Source organism: Panulirus ornatus, chromosome 12, assembly GCF_036320965.1.
Source record: "Panulirus ornatus isolate Po-2019 chromosome 12, ASM3632096v1, whole genome shotgun sequence".
In the NCBI taxonomy this organism is placed as follows: domain Eukaryota; kingdom Metazoa; phylum Arthropoda; class Malacostraca; order Decapoda; family Palinuridae; genus Panulirus; species Panulirus ornatus.
In genome coordinates this window covers 66476630-66497437 of record NC_092235.1, presented here as the reverse complement: position 1 = coordinate 66497437, position 20808 = coordinate 66476630, and the positions used below count along the sequence as shown (strand labels likewise).

The 20808-nt window shown below is 34.4% G+C and overlaps 1 protein-coding gene across 1 annotated transcript in view; it reads right to left on the bottom strand.

Annotated features, from left to right (window-relative positions):
- The window catches only part of LOC139752157 (uncharacterized), a 54389-nt gene extending 35581 nt beyond the window's left edge, over positions 1–18808 (bottom strand). The window contains exons 1-2 of the mRNA XM_071668092.1: positions 18668–18808; positions 17932–18087 (exon numbers count right to left, since the gene is read on the bottom strand). The gene's annotated coding sequence lies outside the window, so the exon portion shown is untranslated. The remainder of the gene's footprint in view (positions 1–17931; positions 18088–18667) is intronic.
- Between the last annotated feature and the right edge of the window lie 2000 nt (positions 18809–20808).

Below are 20808 nucleotides of genomic sequence, written 5' to 3'. Positions count from 1 at the left end.
AAATTGAATTCATTTATCATCTTAATTGAATGTCATAGAGACGACAAAACGATATTTTAACATCAGATTTGTATTCAGCATGAAAAATACTTCTTACAGTAAGATTTAAAGGAAATTTATTTTTCCGAGAAAAATGACAAAAATTGAAGGTAATAGTTCAGGGTATTTTTTAGCTCAAAAAACTTTTTGTTTTAAAATTGGAAGATAAGATACTCAAACTCTTCTATATATGAAATCATCATAGAAAACATATCATATTGCTTATAGTCACCGATAACTCCCCAGTAAATACGATGGAAATGATCAGAAAATATAAGAAAATTGAATTCATTTAACAGCTTAGTTGAATGTCATAAAGACGACTAAACGACATTTTAACATCAGATTTGTATTCAGCATGATAAATACTTCTTATAGTAAGTTTTTTAAGGAAATCTATTTTTCCGAGAAAAATGACAAAAATTGCAGGTAATAGTTCAGGGTATTTTTTAGCTCAAAAAACTTTTTGTTCTAAAATTGGAAGATAAGATACTCAAACACTTGTATTCATGAAATAAGCATAGAAAACATATCATATTGCTTACAGTCAACGATACATCCCCAGTAAATACGATGGAAATGATCAGAAAATATAAAAAATTAAACACATTAACAGCTTAATTGAATGTGACAAAGACGACTAAACGATATTTTAACATAAGATTTGTATTCAGCATGAAAAATACTATTTATGGTAAGTTTTTAAAGGAAATCTATTTTTCGAGAAAAATGACAAAAATTACAGGTAATAGTTCAGGGTATTTTTTAGCTCAAAAAACTTTTTGTTTTAAAATTGGAAGATAAGATACTCAAACACTTCTATTTATGAAATAATCATAGAAAAGATATCATATTGCTTATAGTCACCGATATATCCTCAGTAAATACGATAGAAATGATCAGAAAATATAAAAAAATTGAATTCATTTAACAGCTTGATTGAATGTCATAAAGACGACTAAACGATATTTTAAAATCAGATTTGTATTCAGCATGAAAAATACTTCGTACAGTAAGTTTTTAAAGGAAATATATTTTTCCGAGAAAAATGACAATAATTGCAGGTAATAGTTCAGGGTATTTTTTAGCTCAAAAAACTTTTTGTTTTAAAATTGGAAGATAAGATACTGAAACACTTCGATAGATGAAATATTCATGGAAAACATATCATATTGCATATAGTCACCGATACATCCCCAGTAAATGCGATGGAAATGATAAGAAAATATAATAAAATTGAATTCATTTAACAGCTTAATTGAATGTCATAAAGACGACTAAACGATATTTTAACATCAGATTTGTATTCAGCATGATAAATACTTCTTATAGTAAGTTTTTTAAGGAAATCTATTTTTCCGAGAAAAATGACAATAATTGCAGGTAATAGTTCAGGGTATTTTTTAGCTCAAAAAACTTTTTGTTTCAAAATTGGAAGATAAGATACTCAAATACTTCTATACATGAAATAATCATAGAAAACATATCATATTGCTTATAGTCACCGATACATCCCCAGTAAATGCGATGGAAATGATAAGAAAATATAAAAAAATTGAATTCATTTAACAGCTTAATTGAATGTCATAAAGACGACTAAACGATATTTTAACATCAGATTTGTATTCAGCATGATAAATACTTCTTATAGTAAGTTTTTTAAGGAAATCTATTTTTCCGAAAAAATGACAAAAATTGCAGGTAATAGTTCAGGGTATTTTTTAGCTCAAAAAACTTTTTGTTTAAAATTGGAAGATAAGATACTCAAACACTTCTATACATGAAATAATCATAGAAAACATATCATATTGCTTATAGTCACCGATACATCCCCAGTAAATACGATGGAAATGATCAGAAAATATAAAAAATTGAATTCATTTAACAGCTTAATTGAATGTCATAAAGACGACTAAACGATATTTTAACATCAGATTTGTATTCAGCATGAAAAATACTTCTTACAGTAAGTTTTTAAAGGAAATCTATTTTTCCGAGAAAAATGACAAAAATTGCAGGTAATAGTTCAGGGTATTTTTTAGCTCAAAAAACTTTTTGTTTTAAAATTGGAAGATAAGATACTCAAACACTTCTATTCATGAAATAATCATAGAAAACATATCATATTGCTTATAGTCACCGATACATCCCCAGTAAATACGATGGAAATGATCAGAAAATATAAAAAATTGAATTCATTTAACAGCTTAATTGAATGTCATAAAGACGACTAAACGATATTTTAACATCAGATTTGTATTCAGCATGAAAAATACTTCTTACAGTAAGTTTGGAAGGAAATCTATTTTTCCGAGAAAAATGACAAAAATTGCAGGTAATAGTTCAGGGTATTTTTTAGCTCAAAAAACTTTTTGTTTTAAAATTGGAAGATAAGATACTCAAACACTTCTATTCATGAAATAATCATAGAAAACATATCATATTGCTTATAGTCACCGATACATCCCAGTAAATACGATGGAAATGATCAGAAAATATAAAAAATTGAATTCATTTAACAGCTTAATTGAATGTCATAAAGACGACTAAACGATATTTTAACATCAGATTTGTATTCAGCATGAAAAATACTTCTTATAGTAAGTTTTTAAAGGAAATCTATTTTTCCGAGAAAAATGACAAAAATTGCAGGTAATAGTTCAGGGTATTTTTTAGCTCAAAAAACTTTTTGTTTTAAAATTGGAAGATAAGATACTCAAACACTTCTATTATGAAATAATCATAGAAAACATATCATATTGCTTATAGTCACCGATACATCCCCAGTAAATACGATGGAAATGATCAGAAAATATAAAAAAATTGAATTCATTTAACAGCTTAATTGAATGTCATAAAGACGACTAAACGATATTTTAACATCAGATTTGTATTCAGCATGAAAAATACTTCTTACAGTAAGTTTTTAAAGGAAATCTATTTTTCCGAGAAAAATGACAAAAATTGCAGGTAATAGTTCAGGGTATTTTTTAGCTCAAAAAACTTTTTGTTTTAAAATTGGAAGATAAGATACTCAAACACTTCTATTATGAAATAATCATAGAAAACATATCATATTGCTTATAGTCACCGATACATCCCCAGTAAATACGATGGAAATGATCAGAAAATATAAAAAAATTGAATTCATTTAACAGCTTAATTGAATGTCATAAAGACGACTAAACGATATTTTAACATCAGATTTGTATTCAGCATGATAAATACTTCTTATAGTAAGTTTTTAAAGGAAATCTATTTTTCCGAGAAAAATGACAAAAATTGCAGGTAATAGTTCAGGGTATTTTTAGCTCAAAAAACTTTTTGTTTAAAATTGGAAGATAAGATACTCAAACACTTCTATTCATGAAATAATCATAGAAAACATATCATATTGCTTATAGTCACCGATACATCCCCAGTAAATACGATGGAAATGATCAGAAAATATAAAAAAATTGAATTCATTTAACAGCTTAGTAGAATGTCATAAAGACGACTAAACGATATTTTAACATCAGATTTGTATTTAGCATGAAAAATACTTCTTACAGTAAGTTTTTAAAGGAAATATATTTTTCCGAGAAAAATGACAAAAATTGAACGTATTCAATTCAGGGTATTTTTTAGCTCAAAAAACTTTTTGTTTTAAAATTGGAAGATAAGATACTCAAACACTTCTATTCATGAAATAATCATAGAAAACATATCATATTGCTTATAGTCACCGATACATCCTCAGTAAATACGATGGAAATGATCAGAAAATATAAAAAATTGAACTCATATAACAGCTTCAGGGTATTTTATAGCTCAAAAAACTTTTTGTTTTAAAATTGGAAGATAGGATACTCAAACACTTCTATACATGAAATAATCATAGAAAACATATCATATTAGTTATAGTTACCGATACATCCCCAGTAAATACGATGGAAATTATCAGATATAATAAAAAAATTGGATTCATTTAACAGCTTAATTGAATGTCATAAAGACGACTAAACGATATTTTAACATCAGATTTGTATTCAGCATGACAAATACTTCTTATAGTAAGTTTTTAAAGGAAATTTATTTTTCCGAGAAAAATGAAAAAAATTGCAGGGTATATTTTAGCTGAAAAAACTTTTTGTTTTAAAATTGGAAGATTAGATACTCAAACCCCTCTAATCATGAAATAATGATAGAAAACATATCATACAGCTTATAGTCACCGATGGAACACTAGTAAATACGATGGAATTGATCAGAAAATATAAAAAATATTGAATTCATTTAACAGCTTAATTGAATGTCATAAAGACTACTAAACGATATTTTAACATCAGATTTGTATTCAGCATGATAAATACTTCTTATAGTAAGTTTTTAAAGGAAATCTGATTATCCGAGGAAAATGACAAAAATTGAAGGTAATAGTTCAGGGTATTTTTTAGCTCAAAAGATTTTTCGTTTTAGAATTGGAAGATAAGATACACAAACACTTCTATTCATGAAATAAGTATAGAAAAAATATCATATTGCATATAATCACCGATACATCTCCAGTAAATACGATGGAAATGATCAGAAAATACAAAAAAATTTAATTTATTTAACAGCTTAATTGAATGTCATAAAGACGACTAAACGATATTTTAACATCAGATTTGTATTCAGCATGAAAAATACTTCTTACAGTAAGTTTTTAAAGGAAATCTATTTTTCCGAGAAAAATGACAAAAATTCAGGGTATTTTTTAGCTCAAAAAACTTTTTGTTTTAAAATTGGAAGATAAGATACTCAAACACTTCTATTCATGAAATAATCATAGAAAACATATCATATTGCTTATAGTCACCGATACATCCCCAGTAAATACGATGGAAATGACTAGAAAATATAAAAAAATTGAATTCATTTAACAGCTTAATTGAATGTCATAAAGACGACTAAACGATATTGTAACATCAGATTTGTATTCAGCCTGATAAATACTTCTTATTGTAAGTTTTTAAAGGAAATCTAATTTTCCGAGAAAAATGACAAAAATTGCAGGTAATAGTTCAGGGTATTTTTTAGCTCAAAAAACATTTTGTTTTAACATTGGAAGATAAGATACTCAAACACTTCTATTCATGAAATAATCATAGAAAACATATCATATTGCTTATAGTCACCGATACATCCTCAGTAAATACGATGGAAATGATCAGAAAACATAAAAAATATTGAATTCATTTAACAGCTTAATTGAATGTAATAAAGACGACTAAACGATAGTTTAACATTAGATTTGTATTCAGGATGAAAAATACTTCTTACAGTAAGTTTTTGAAGGAAATCTAATTTTCCGAGAAAAATGACAAAAATTGAAGGTAATAGTTCAGGGTATTTTTTGCCTCAAAAAACTTTTTGTTTTAAAATTGGAAGATAAGATACTCAAACACTTCTATTCATGAAATAAGTATAGAAAACATATCATATTGCTTATAGTCAACGATACATCCCCAGTTAATACGATGGAAATGATCAGAAAATATAAAAAATTCAATTCATTTAACAGCTTAACTGAATATGATAAAGACTACTAAACGATGTTTTAACATAAGATTTGTATTCAGCATGAAAAATACTTCTTATATTAAGTTTTTGTTTTAAAATTGGAAGATAAGATACTCAAACACTTCCATTCATGAAATAATCATTGAAAACATATCATATTGCTTATAGTCACCGAGACATCCACAGTAAATACGATGGAAATGATCAGAATATATAAAAAAAAATTGAATTAACTTAACAGCTTAATTGAATGTCATAAAGACGACTAAACGATATTCTAACATCAGATTTGGATTCAGCATGATAAATCCTTCTCATAGTAAGTTTTTAAAGGAAATCTATTTTTCTGGGAAAAATGACAAAAATTGCAGGTAATAGTTCAGGGTATTTTTTAGCACAAAAAACTTTTTGTTTTAAAATTGGAAGATAAGATACTCAAACATTTCTCTTCATGAAATAATCATAGAAAACTTATCATATTGCCTGTAGTCACCGATACATCCAAAGTAAATACAATGGAAATTATCAGAAAATATAAAAAAATTGAATTCATATAACAACTTAATTGAATGTCATAAAGACGACTAAACGATATTTTAACATCAGATTTGTATTCAGCATGAAAATACTTCTTACAGTAAGTTTTTAAAGGAAATCTATTTTTCCGATAAAATGACAATAATTGGAGGTAATAGTTCATGGTATTTTTTTTAGCTCAAAAAACTTTTTGTCTTAAAATTGGAAAATAAGATACTCAAACACTTCGATAGATGAAATAATCATAGAAAACATATCATATTGCTTATAGTCACCGATACATCCCCAGTAAATACGATGGAAATGATAAGAAAATATAAAAAAATTGAATTCATTTAACAGCTTCATTGAATGTCATAAAGACGAATAAACGATATCCTAATTCAGATTTGTATCCAGCATGATAAATACTTCTTATAGTAAGTTTTTAAAGGAAATCTATTTTTCCGAGAAAAATGACAAAAATTGCAGGGAATTTTTTAGGTCAAAAAACTTTTTGTTTCAAAATTGGAAGATAAGATACTCAAACCCTTCTAATGATGAAATAATCATAGAAAACATATCATATAGCTTATAGTCACCGATAGAACCACAGTATATACGATGGAAATGATCAGAAAATATAGAAAATATTGAATTCATTTAACAGCTTAATTGAATGTCATAAAAACGACCTAACGATATTTTAACATAAGATTTGTATTCAGCATGAAAAATACTTCTTACAGTAAGTGTTTAAGGGAAATCTAATTTTCCAAGGAAAATGACAAAAACTGAAGGTTATAGTTCAGGGTATTTTTTAGCTCAAAAAACTTTTGTTTTAGAATTGGAAGATACGATACTGAAACACTTCTATTCATGAAATAGGCATAGAAAACATATCATATTGCTTATAATCACCGATATATCCCCAGTAAATACGATGGATATGATCAGAAAATACAAAAAAATTGAATTCATTTAACAGCTTAATTGAAAGTGATAAAGGCGACTAAACGATATTTTAACATCAGATTTGTATTCAGCACGAAAAATACTTCTTACAGTAAGTTTTTAAAGGAAATCTATTTTCCGAGAAAAATGACAAAAATTGTAGGTAATAGTTCGGGGTATTTTCTAGCTCAAAAAACTTTTTGTTTTAAAATTTGAAGATAAGATACTCAAATACTTCTGTTCATGAAATAATCACAGAAAACATATCATATTGCTTATAATCACCGATACATCCTCAGTAAATACGATGGAAATGATCAGAAAATATAAAAAATTGAATTCATTGAACAGCTTAATTGAATGTCATAAAGACGACTAAACGATATTTTAACATCACTTTTGTATTCAGCATGAAAAATACTTCTTACAGTGAGTTTTTAAAGGAAATCTATTTTTCCGAGAAAAATGACAAAAATTGCAGGTAATAGTTCAGGGTATTTTTTAGCTCAAAAAACTTTTTGTTTTAAAATTGGAAGATATGATACTCAAACACTTCTATACATGAAATAATCATAGAAAACATATCGTATTGCTTATAGTCACCGATACATCCTCAGTAAATACGATGGAAATGATTAGAAAATATAAAAAAATAGAATTCATTTAACAGCTTAGTTGAATGCCATAAAGACGACTAAACGATATTTTAACATCAGATTTGTATTCAGCCTGATAAATACTTCTTATAGTAAGTTTTTAAAGGAAATCTATTTTTCCGAGAAAAATGACAAAATTGCAGGTAATAGTTCAGGGTATTTTTTAGCTCAAAAAACTTTTTGTTTTAGAATTGGAAGATAAGATACTCAAACACTTCTATTCATGAAATAAGCATAGAAAACATATCATATTGCTTATAGTCACCTATACATCCCCAGTAAATACGATGGAAATGACCAAAAAATAAAAAAAAAAAATGAATTCATTTAACAGCTTAGTTGAATATCATAAAGACGACTAAACGATATCTTAACATCAGATTTGTATTCAGCTTGCTAAATACTTCTTATAGTAAGTTTTTAAAGGAAATCTATTTTTCCGAGAAAAATGACCAAAATTGCAGGTAATAGTTCAGGGTATTTTTTAGCTCAAAAAACTTTTTGTTTTAAAATTGGAAGATAAGGTACTCAAACACTTCTATTCATGAAATAATCATAGAAAACATATCATATTGCTTATAGTCACCGATATATCCTCAGTAAATACGATGGAAATGATCAGAAAATATAAGAAAATTGAATTCATTTAACAGCTTAATTGAATGTCATAAAGACGACTAAACGATATTTTGACATGAGATTTGTATTCAGCATGAAAAATACTTCTTATAGTAAGTTTTTAAAGGAAATCTATTTTTTCCGAGAAAAATGACAAAAATTGAAGGTAATAGTTCAGGGTATTTTTTGCCTCAAAAAACTTTTTGTTTTAAATTGGAAGATAAGATACTCAAACACTTCTATTCATGAAATAAGCATAGAAAACATATCATATTGCTTATAGTCAACGATACATCCCCAGTAAATACAATGGAAAGGATCAGAAAATATAAAAAAATTGAATTCATTTAACAGCTTAAATGAATATTGTAAAGATAGGTAAGCTATATTCTAACACCAGATTTGTTTTTAGCATATAGAATACTTCTTTTATGAGTTTTTCATAGAAATCTATCATTTTGAGAAAAATGTCAAAAATTGAAGGTAATAGTTCAGGCAATTTTTTAGCTCAAAAAACTTTTTGTTTTAATTTTGAAAGAGAAGACATTCAAAAACTTCTATACTTAAAATAATTATGGAAAATATATTACAATTCTCTTAGTCACCTATACATACCCAGTTAATACGATGCAAAGGATCAGATAAATTTTAAAATTGAATTAATTTAACAGCTTAAATGAATGTCATAAAGACGACGAAACGATATTCTAAAAGCAAATTTCTGTTTATCATAAGATATACTTCTCATAATGAGTTTTTAACGGAAATCAAATCTTTTTGAGAAAAATCCCAAAAATTGAAGGTAATGCTTCGGGGTATTTTCTTTTTTTTTTTCTTTTAGCTCTGAGAAGCTTTAGTTTCAAAATTGAAAGATGAAACATTGAAACACTTCTATACATGAAATAATTATGTAAAATATATCAATGCTCTCAGTTAGCGATACATAACGAGTGAATACGATGCAAAGGAGCAGAAAACATTTTGAAATTGACTTCATTTGACAGCTTAATTGAATGTCAAAAGACGAGCAAACGATGTTTGAAGAGTCTATTTGTATTCACCATGGAAAATACTTCTTATAGTAACTTTTTAATGGAAATGTATCTTTCTGAAAAAAAAGGCCAAAAATTGTTTTTTTTTTCTAAAGAAAACTTTTTTTTTTTTTAAATGGATGATATTCAAACACTTCTATTCTTGAAGTAATTATGGAAAATATATCATAATGCTCTTTGTCACCGATACATACCGTGTAAATACGATGCAAAGGATCATATAGTATTTAAAATTGAATTCATTTAACGGCTTAAATGAATGTCATGAATTGTCATAAAGACAACTAAACGATGTTCTAACACCAGATTTGTATTTAGCATGAAAATTACTTCTTGTAATAAGTTTTTTAAGGAAATCTATTTTTTATGCGAAAAATGCTAAAAAAATTCTTAGCTCAAAGAACTCTTTGGATTAAAATTGTAATATAAGATATTCAAACACTTCCATATTTGAAATAAGAATAATGATAAAAAAATTCATAGTGCTCTCCGTCACCGATACAAACCCAATATATACGATGTAAAGAATCAGAAAATATCTAAAATTGAATTAATTTAACAGCTTAAATGAATGTCATATGGACGACTAAACGATTTTCTAACACCAGATGTGTATTCAGCATAAAATATACGTCTCATAATGAGTTTTGAAAGGAAATCTATTTTTCTGAGAAAAATGCCAAAAATTCAGGGTATCTTTTTATCTCAAAAAAAATTTGTTGTTTCAAAATTGAAAGATAAGATATCTAAACACTTCTATGCTTGAAATGATCATAAAAAAATATATATAATGCTCTCACTTACCGATACGTACTCAGTAGATAAGATACAAAGGAACAGAAATATTTTGAAATTGACTTCATTTAACAGCTTAATTAGGTATCATTAAGAACACGAAACGTTATCTTAACACCAGATCTGTATTCAGCATGAAAAATACTTCCTATTATAAGTTTTTAAAGGAACCTTAAATTCCGAGAAAAATACCGAAAATTGAAGGTAATACTTACAGTGGCGTATCTATGGCATGGCAGGTAGGACAGGTGCCCTGGGCGCCTCCTGACGGGGGACGCCACTCAACAGGTTTGTTTTTTGACATATGCTACCTGATTGACATTTTTCAAAGGTTTGGTTTTGCGAGATAAAAGAACAAGAAACTCGCCTACTTTTCAATAATGGTGATATTCGGTACTATCAGTTGCATTACCGCTTCTACGTTACAATTTTGATCAAATAAGTCTTTAACTTTGTCTTTAAGATATTATATAGATATAAGTTTGGCCTAACTCTTCAACTGTTTATAATTACACTGTATATATTTTTATATACGTCCACTGTATGTACATTTTTGATTAATCCAGGGGCGCAATTTCAATGCTTGCCATAGGCGCCATTTTCCCAAGATACGCCCCTCATCATCTGAGCTAAATTCTTGAGTGACGAAAATATCACATGATCATGACCTTCTATTCTGAAAGAGTTTTTCGATTATCTTTTAGAAGACACTTAGTTTAACGAGTTTATTTACTCGTGCATTAAAAAAAGACGTGTTTGATTTTTTCCCCACACGGGCCGTTAAGCTGTGGGAAATACTGTCTCTTGTCTTCAGTGGTTCACATACGTGGCAAGGATTCGAAACCTGGACTAAAATCTCATAGAATTCATCAGTAAGAGATATACACATGCTAGATTATTGAGATCTTTAATTGGATGTTTTACAGAGCTACATGGTAATGCTACTGTAAACGCATAGAATATCATTTATGTTTCAAACGATGATCAATTTTGCCTCGTGACGCGTATATCATAAATACCTAGTCTTTACAGTCGCTAGCGTTGCCCAGGACCGAGGTACTAGTGTGAACTTCGGAGTATAAGAAACGTCTATGCTTCAGTGCTATACATGTGACCAATGTTCCCTTTAGCCTTCAGGACGTGTGGGCAGAGGTCTTCATTCGTCCCGCCTTAAGCATCTGTGTGTGGGAAAGCGAGCGCCAGAAGCCCGCTGCTAATCGTGTGTGTCGGCGGGTTTCAGCAACAGACGCCGACACGAATCACTTCGATACGACAAGTTCTTCATATCCGATCCCGTTAGTCATGTTGGGAAGACCTGCCCTGCTTGACTGACTTCCTCTCAGTTTACTTCAGTGGTACGGTACTGGGGCAGTAAGCGTTCGTCATTAAGAATCGTTTGACGGTTTCGAAGCTTTGCTTTTAGTGATAAACCTTTTATAAAATTTGCTCACCCCTCTTCCTCCTCCTTATCGTCAGGGGTTTCGATACATCTCTGGTGAGGTGTTCGAGAGAGGCGCCAAACGCTTTAACCAGCGGCTTGGCTGCTGGTGTTTAGCGAACGTGGGCGAGGAGCTGTGACCAGAGTATCAATAGAGAAGGAACCTTTTGTTGACATCCTGGGCCTCAGCTGGGAGAAACTCTCGCTGGGAAGGTTGCCTTATCTCTTTCGTGACACCCTTCGTTGGCATCACCCTGCGCTCTGGGGTTTAGACTCTCTCTCTCTGTCTCTCTCTCTCTCTCTCTCTCTCTCTCTCTCTCTCTCTCTCTCTCTCTCTCTCTCCACCGTCCTCCGGGGAACTCCCCATGCACAACACTTCAACATCTGGTATTGTTATGAAGCTGGATGTGGGGCAGTGGTGTGTGCTGGACTCATGATGATGTATACAGTGGCAAAAAATAGTTTACACGGCTGACAACGGTACGTCTACAGGCCTGGCTGCGGCACACACACGGATTGTAAATAATCATAGAGTGACATTTGCGCACGCGATGATTAAGACAAAATTAACGACGGGACATTCAAGAAGATAGTGGTATATGAAGGCATTATAATGATACAGATATGGGTGGAAAACGTATGCTAAAGCAATAGATGCGTGGAGAAATAAGACTGATGAACACATAACTGACACAGGGACATATAAAGTTTGCGATGGTCACTGCAGAGCCGTGAGAATCTCACGTGTAGTTTGCACTACTAGACAAAACTGAGAGAGCAATTCAGACAGGACTGATAGCGGTACATACAGAGCTGACTGTACAAGGGACCCACGATGTTCCTGGGTACAATATGACATCCCACACTCGGATCAAACTCACGGACCTCATGACAGACTACACCGACACAAGTAAAGGCAGAAGCCCCTCTCTACGTCTATCAGAAAATCATCCTGACCAAAGTTGCGCTGGAATTCTAAAATAGTTCCTGCTATATTTATATTCAGTCCGTCGTCCATTCAGATCAGGCTCGACGACATGTGTTAAGATCAAGATTTGGTGAATTCCTTCTATTGTCCTGCTGTTTCAGAAGGCAAGAGCAACAAGACCTCATGATGGGTATGAAGACACGTTACCATGTCAGGAAATAAAGCTTTACATTGTGAGAACTTTCTTAGTTTTCTCTTCCTTTCCGTTTTTTTCGGATTCGAGTGAATTGTCAAGTGGATTCATCTTCGGCCCTTGGAAAAAAAAAAAAACGTTCTTTCTTTCGTGGTTGAGTATGTAGTTAGCTGAGCCACGGGGCAATCATCCCACTTTGAGGAGGAAGGTAGAATGGAGAGAGTGTTTCCTTCCCCGACTCTTTCATCCCAATTAGATGAACGGAAACTGGATATTTCTACAAGCTTTCACTAGTTTTCCCACCCCACTACCACACCAGGATGAGAATCACCTTTGTATCAAACAAGCCAGACACAAGCTGGACGCTTAAACCCACCACCGAGGATTATCTTTTTTTTTCACGCACTTACAACTGCGAGAGAGAGAGAGAGAGAGAGAGAGAGAGAGAGAGAGAGAGAGAGAGAGAGAGAGAGAGAGAGTTCTTTTATAAACACGAGGTCCTCGTTCGGTGGTTCGCTGCTTCTCTCTCTCTCTCTCTCTCTCTCTCTCTCTCTCTGAGGCTATAGTCTCGCTCCCTCTCCTCCGCTAGTGGGGAACAAGACCGCACCTTCAGCTAGGTTATGCCGGCCACCTGACGCTCACTGAGCCCCACACACACACACACAGAGGCTTGAACACTCACACCTGCTCTCCAACGATCGGACGAGGCGGCAGACCAAGACACGAAGGGACGAAAGTGTTTATGAGACGTGTTGAGATAAGTAGAATGATATAAGGCGATACAGCGATAAGTAAAAATTGTGGCATATTGAGAGAATGTGTACAGTGTTAACATCCCAAGAAACAGATGGGGAAAAAAAAGAACGACTATCAGGAAAAATTTGACGTTGAAAGTATAGATAAATATTTAGCATGAGTGATTGCATCATCACTCCAGATGAAGCTAGAAAAATCAACTGACTCACTACTTCAGCCAAGACTGTTCCGCCAGACATCATAATGGAATGCATTGATCAAACTTAAAAAACACTATTATATCACAAACAATGATTGTTGGTTTCGAGTCATCTCTGCACACGCACGAGCGAACAACCGCAGGAAAGTGGTGTCAGGGAGCCCTCCCATTGGCTGCGATGGCGTCGGAAAAGCTCTCGCATTGGTTGGAACAGCACTGGAGAAGCTTTCTCATTGGTCAGTTCGGCTTTAGGGAAGCTCTCAGTGGCTACGACGTCATTCGTCAGCTTTCTCACAGGCTGAAAGTACACGAGGATCCGGGTCTCTCGACGATAAGGAAACACCGACGAGGAAGAAACAATACAATATTCTTTTTTTTTTCCTTGGAAAGGAATGTCATGTGGGAATTTACCCAGATAGAAATAAAATTCACTGTTGACTCCAATTCCGGTAACTAACAGCAGCGTTCTTGTAGACGGATGTAGAGCCTGACTGCAACAGACTTTTACTACAGCCTTTCAGGGTCTTTATAGCCAGTTCCTTTAGTTTAAAAGGTTCGTGGAGACGTGTCACGTTTCATCGACTTTCCAGAGCCGTTCTTGGGGAGCCTTCGCGTGGGCGGGGGACCTATTCCCTTATTCTGAAGCTTACAATCATCATTATGGAGAAAGCTTTCGTCTGCGAGCATCAAGAAACAGCTCACAGTCATTTCAACGCAGGGAGAAAGAAGCGTTTACATGCTACGAGTAGAACAATCACAAGGTCTTCCTGTAAATGATAATTACAGTCTGGAAAAAGCCCTGTTGATCTCTTCATGTGTCGTTTCTTTCGTTTTAAACATAATGGCCGTGTATGGTATGGGGAAGAGGTCCTGAGGGGGTCACGTTTTGTTGATGTAAATGTTTTCAGACGACCAGGAAGCCGCCCCGACATGTGTACTTTCTCTGGGAAGTCGTTTGATGTAGTTACTGTGCTGGCAACATGATCCTCCCTCCTTCCGTATAGTGATACAGCACTACAGAGTTCCTCAGGTCCGTACGCCAGCTGGGTAATGAGCTAAAATGGTGTGCCACTTATTTCGTAAGTGTGCCACTTGTTCTACAGGTGTGCCAAGTGCAGTCTCTGCAGATGTGCTCAGTGCCGTCTCTTTCTCCATGGGATTTATAGAGAATTTGTTCTCCACACCTATCATGAATTTACAGGGGTCATACGTGTTCTTCAGATGTGTTATTAAAGTAATTGACTTTGCGATAGTTCAGTGGGATACCCACTGTTACTGTAGAGAAAGATGTCTGTGGGTCAAGAGATGAACTTCTTGTAGTGGTCAGAGATTTATATTCTTCAGAGTTTTGTATATTACACAGTCGACGTTTCCTCATAGTCTGATAATGTAATGATGCGTATCCATGTGCAACAAGAAGGTCTAATATGCTTCTGAAGACATTAATCCGATGTATTGCCGTGTTAAAGGTGATTACATCCACAAAGATTCTTCGCATAAAAGTGGTTTGGATGTACTGAGGATGATATGCTTGTTCCCGGCGAGGCCGCGAGGTAAGCATTAAGTTGCCAAGTTGGTTCAGAGTTTTATGTGTAAGCTTTTCTCACTTTCTTTCTCTGGTGGAGATTATTGGAACGCATCCAAGCGTCAGGCGCAGCAATGGGACATAAGACTTTGTTCATGGATATTACAGACAAATCTTTTCGACCATTAGCTCCAGGTGCTACTTGAAAAGTGAGCACCTATATATATATATATATATATATATATATATATATATATATATATATATATATATATTTTTCTTTCTTTCTTTCATACTATTCGCCATTTCCCGCGATAGCGAGGTAGCGTTAAGAACAGAGGACTGGGTCTTTGAGGGAATATCCTCACCTGGCCCTCTTCTCTGTTCCTTCTTTTGGAAGAAGAAAAAAAAAAAAAAAAAAAAAAACGAGAGGGGAGGATTTCCAGCCTCCCGCTTCCTTCCCTTTTAGTCGCCTTCTACGACACGCAGGGAATACGTGGGAAGTATTCTTTCTCCCCTATCCCCAGGGAATCCCTATCCCCAGGGAATATATATATATATATATATATATATATATATATATATATATATATATATATATATATATATACCATGTCAATGGAAGAACAAATGTACATGCACAACAGGTTGGATTTGAACCCTGGATAGGGCATGCGGCGAACGTGCTAGTATTTGTGAAGATCCTCAGTAGTATCACTACAGTATTACTGTAAACCTGCGACGCACAAATCGGCCTCTGAAATCAAGTTGAGGAAAGATAGATAGTAAATGTTGATAAGATGTTATATTAACGTAGATATTACACCAGACTGACGGGAAAGAGAGAACACAAGAGACGTGGCTGCTTCGGGAGCTCTTTACTCCTGAGTATCAGGTGCTGGTAGCCAGGGTCGTAATGCAATTGTATTCCAAGTTACGTTTAAAGTTCTTACCAGCCCTACACACATAGGACTTCGTATCCCGATAAAGATTACAGCAGATGAAAGACACAGTACTTGTATAATTGTTTCTTCGTAAACATACTATGACTCACTTTTCATGTAAATGTTTTTGTAAGTTTTTCGCTCATTAGCAAATGAATCGGTTTCGTTCGTTTCGGGTGTATGCCCAAGGTCATTTCATGGGGTCTGAGCCGCTATCACCAGAGGTGTTCCTCGCCTTTCAGTATCCAGATGGAGACTCCACCCGGCGCCTGGAGGTGGTGGAGAAAGTGCGACTCTCCCTTCAGCTGACGACGGAATTACTGACGTTCGGGGATCGTCCGTTTCGAAGCGAATCCGAATCCTAGTCATCTGTGGTGCTTCGGCCACCATATTCTGCCTTGTGTTCAGTGCTTCGTCAGTTTTATCATCCATATAGGAACCAATTTCTTTGTCATCTTTATTTTTCTTGATCCGTGGCTTGAATCTTCCTCGACTAACAATTATTTCCTCTACCTTGAATGACTGTTTTAGAAATGTATTCCAGATACTGTTTTCCAAAATTATGTTTTACCACCTGATTTTTTATGTATCTTACGTAAGCAGTTCAGTTCGTCTGTGATGCCACACCAACGTCATGTTCTCTGGTGTTGCCGTTTCATGCGATTTTCAGATGTGTCGTGCCTGGTGGTTCAATCTTTGACAATCATTTAACATATCGTTCAATATTTATTGGTTATAATTTTTGACAGTTCCCCTGACCACAGTATTCCAATCCTATGAGTTTCTCCGTGCAGCGTGTGCGCCGTTTCTTGATTTGTAGTTCTCCAGCGCACAGGCATTTAATTTCTATTTCTTGTCGTAAAGAGTGTATGCAGGTTTCCTTTCGTATGAATATACGTATGATTTGATCATCTGCTTCTAGTCACTACCGTGTTAAGAGTCACCGAGCACGATCTGGAACGCGCAAAATTACTGTTAACACAATCTATAATGTGAAACATGCTGGCGAACACGGTCTCGTACGTGAAAAGGTAATCAAGAACAAAACAGACAACGTACGGTACCATTAGCGAACACAAACCCCAACGTGGAAAAGTACTCGCGAGCTAACCACCCATAGAACGTGGGGCCCCACAGCTGTGGCAAATGAAAGGGAACCAGTTGCTCTATGGCGTCCAAGTAACCACAAAATTGTTATCTGCTTCCCTTCCCTGGGCGTCCTAGCAAAGCCCGCCATACAGGGGAAACTGGCTACAGGCGATCACATGCCTCCTGCTGCAGGTCGATGGACTGAAAGTGAAACTCTTCGAATAAAAACCCAGGAATCTGAAAGGATTTTAAAGGAATGTTTTTCGAGCAGGACCCGCTAAGTCTGAGCGGTTACGTACGCGCGCGCGCGTGTGTGTGTGTGTGTGTGTGTGTGATTACTGTTTGGGTTACGGAGAGAGAGAGTTCTACGATCGTGTTGCTCCGTCACCCATCTTGTATACATGAACCATACCTTAACCGTGTATATTTGCATACACGCACCACCAGGTGCACCACCGTGGGCACCTCGGCCGTGCCGGGATTCGAACCTATTGCATGCTTGATGGTCCTACGTCGACATGACAGAACATCTATGCAGTATGAATGTGTATGGCCTTAGAATGATCTTACAACGCCAGTAGTAGCTCAATTCGGTAGTTATATACAATAGGCTGACAACCGAACTAATCAGCGAGGATCGCACGACCCCATCCACCCATCTCTGTACAATTGGTAGACTTACCTAAACAAACCGTCAATATATTTCAGAACTTGCCGCATTCAGCACAAAGTCTTGTGTCATTATCCGTAGATGTACCATTTGCTCGTGGCTGCTCCTGGCGCTGGTTCCTGATGTTACACAACGTTGTCTGGCACGACTTAAGGCGACTCACCAGCTCTAGAATGAAACAGGAAAGGTTAAGTATTACCTGCTGCTGAGGGATAATGCCTGCTCGAATACGTTTTGTGTGTGTTTGTGAGGGCGAGTGAGAGGGAGCAGATTTCATTGCTGGGTAGACGGAGGGCAAGATCATGCTGCTGCTGTTTCTTTTAAGGGTTGATAGTTTGTATGTAATACCTTAATATCACCCTTCTGCCATCATTACTTTACTCCTTATATAACACGTAAGATGCATTACTACTCGTACTGGATGACATACTCTACACCATCCAAAATCAAGCTTAAAACTAAACCTAACATACACAAACTGAAACCCCGTTTTCCTGGAGCAGAAGTAAACTCCAGGAAAATCCTAATCTTAAAAAGGCCAACTAGATCACAATTACCTAGTTCGAAATACAGAATTCATCGAGTCCTCCTCATGTGGTGGGTTTTAAATCTTAACAGTGGAGCACCTCAGGTGTGCACAGATTACTCAAAGCGAAAAACATAGGAAATGTTAAGATTACACTGAGCAACCGTGCAGACAACAGGCAACGTTAAGAAAAAAATGAGCAATTGAAAATTCAGTTATTACCTGGAAAGTGGATTTGTTATCGTCGAGTTGAAGAAGCGCGAGTGTCTGCGTCTGTGTCTCTGCTTCTGTTAGATTAGTTTGTTCCTCTTCTTCCGCAGTACCAGTTTCATCTGCTTCTGTAAAAAAAATGAATCATCGTCTGAATATATTGTACTCTTGTTACTATCTTATGCTCTGACCGATTCCATAAGACAAAAACTAAGATACTAAACTTATAATAAAAGTGGCGTCTCTATTCTCGACTTCTACCTTCTAATTATTCCTGAAGGATCTACAACACAATAAAAGTTCTCAATAATGAAAAATAATGTTCTGAACTTACAGCCTCACAATCGCATAATTATATTGGAACAAGTCTGGCAACTGTCAACAAAAATAATTTCCAATGAAAAATTGTTTTATGATTATCCATAGTCTCAAGCGCCCTCCTTCACCAATTCACTATTCTCAAACACGATCGGCAAGTCAAGCATACAGTTTAGCAGAAATCCTGGCAAAGCTTCGAATTTACGTTCATCGTCCAGTCATATACTGTGCATAAATTCAGAAAGTCTGTTCAGATCTTAACTCTTATGATCCAAAATTTATCGAAACAAGAACAAATCAAGTAAACGAAGCTAACTTACCTCAGCAAGATCCAATTGAGAACTACCGTATAACACTTTGGTCGGCTTCGGCTTCGCCTCTGTCAGAGGTTCACGCGGGACGTCTCGTGAACCGTTCCGAGCAAAATGAATCACCTTTACGTAGCAATTCTTGGAAATATTCGAAGCCTTTTTCGGTTTCGAGAAGCTGATTGTTAAATGAGAAATCTCACTAAGTCCTTTCCCATATTTGTGACTGAGAAGATACATTTCTTAGGCCTTCGATAGGTTGAGAAAAGCCATAATCGAAACGCTTTATGAGTTGATTCACAGTTTAGTGGTGGGTTGAATGAAATGAATGAACTGGACAATTTTCATCGTTACAGTAAATAGATGACGATAGCAGTTAACGCCCGATACAAAAGTCAATTTGGAAACCGTAATGATTTAGTATATATATACGTAATCAGTGTTTAACATTTGCCTGGCAGTAATTATATGCCAATATCAAGAAAATCCAAAAAAAATTTCCGGAATCATTAAAGCATCAGTATGATAACTAGAATGTTTCCTCTACATCTTGTCCAAAAAAGTTGATATGTTTGAAGTTAATGTACATAACATTTGACGACTCCTTTGGATATGTAGCTTTATCATTTGTGTACATATCCAGGAGCCATCGCTTCAAATTTTCTTTGAACATTATCTTTCTTAGAAAACGATTCTGTTCGCTAGATTTTAGCAGACACTACTGTATTAAGTTTCAATGTTATCTGAGTAAGATATATATAGCATGTGTCGAACACTCAGATATCCCGCGTTATTTCAGTCTTACTTTTAAGTATAACGTAATGTTATCATGCAAGAGCACAGGGGAAATCATGATCTTCGGAGATGTGTTTAGAGAAACTTGCCACAGAATAAATGTTTTAAACAATACAGTTATACGGTATATTTCACAAATTGTGTTTATATATGACAGACTGCTATCTAAGAATGTTCTTAGTGTCAGAATTTTGAAGGGAAGGCTTAAGAGATTAAGACGCAGTTATTCTAGCTCCCTTAGCTCGAGGGGTAGATATAATACTCTTATCAAAAGACACTTTTTTATCACAGCTAGCGATTCTAACACATGATTTTGAATATAATTGGGCTCCTTAATGATGTCAGAAGCGTAGAGCTGGGCTCCTGGATGATGTCATCGGTGTAGACCTGGGTTCCTGGATGATGTCATCGGTGTAGACCTGGGTTCCTGGATAATGTCAACATTGGAAAATATAAGTGAGAGACGATGAGAAAAAAAAAAAGAAAGAGGAATGAAGAAACAGGGTAACTTAGAAGAAGAGAAATGACTGAAGGTAGATAATGTAGACTGAATAGCAGGATTTGATCAATATTCACTCATCATCAACAGAAGACTATACGTATATTTAAGCATTAGCGCCATTATCGCTCTGACGTGCACGGAAGGAATATTGTATGAAGGTCATCTAAAGCAGGCAGTGAACATGTGTAAGACAGATACTTTCGAGGAAAAGATTAGCATCACAGAAGACC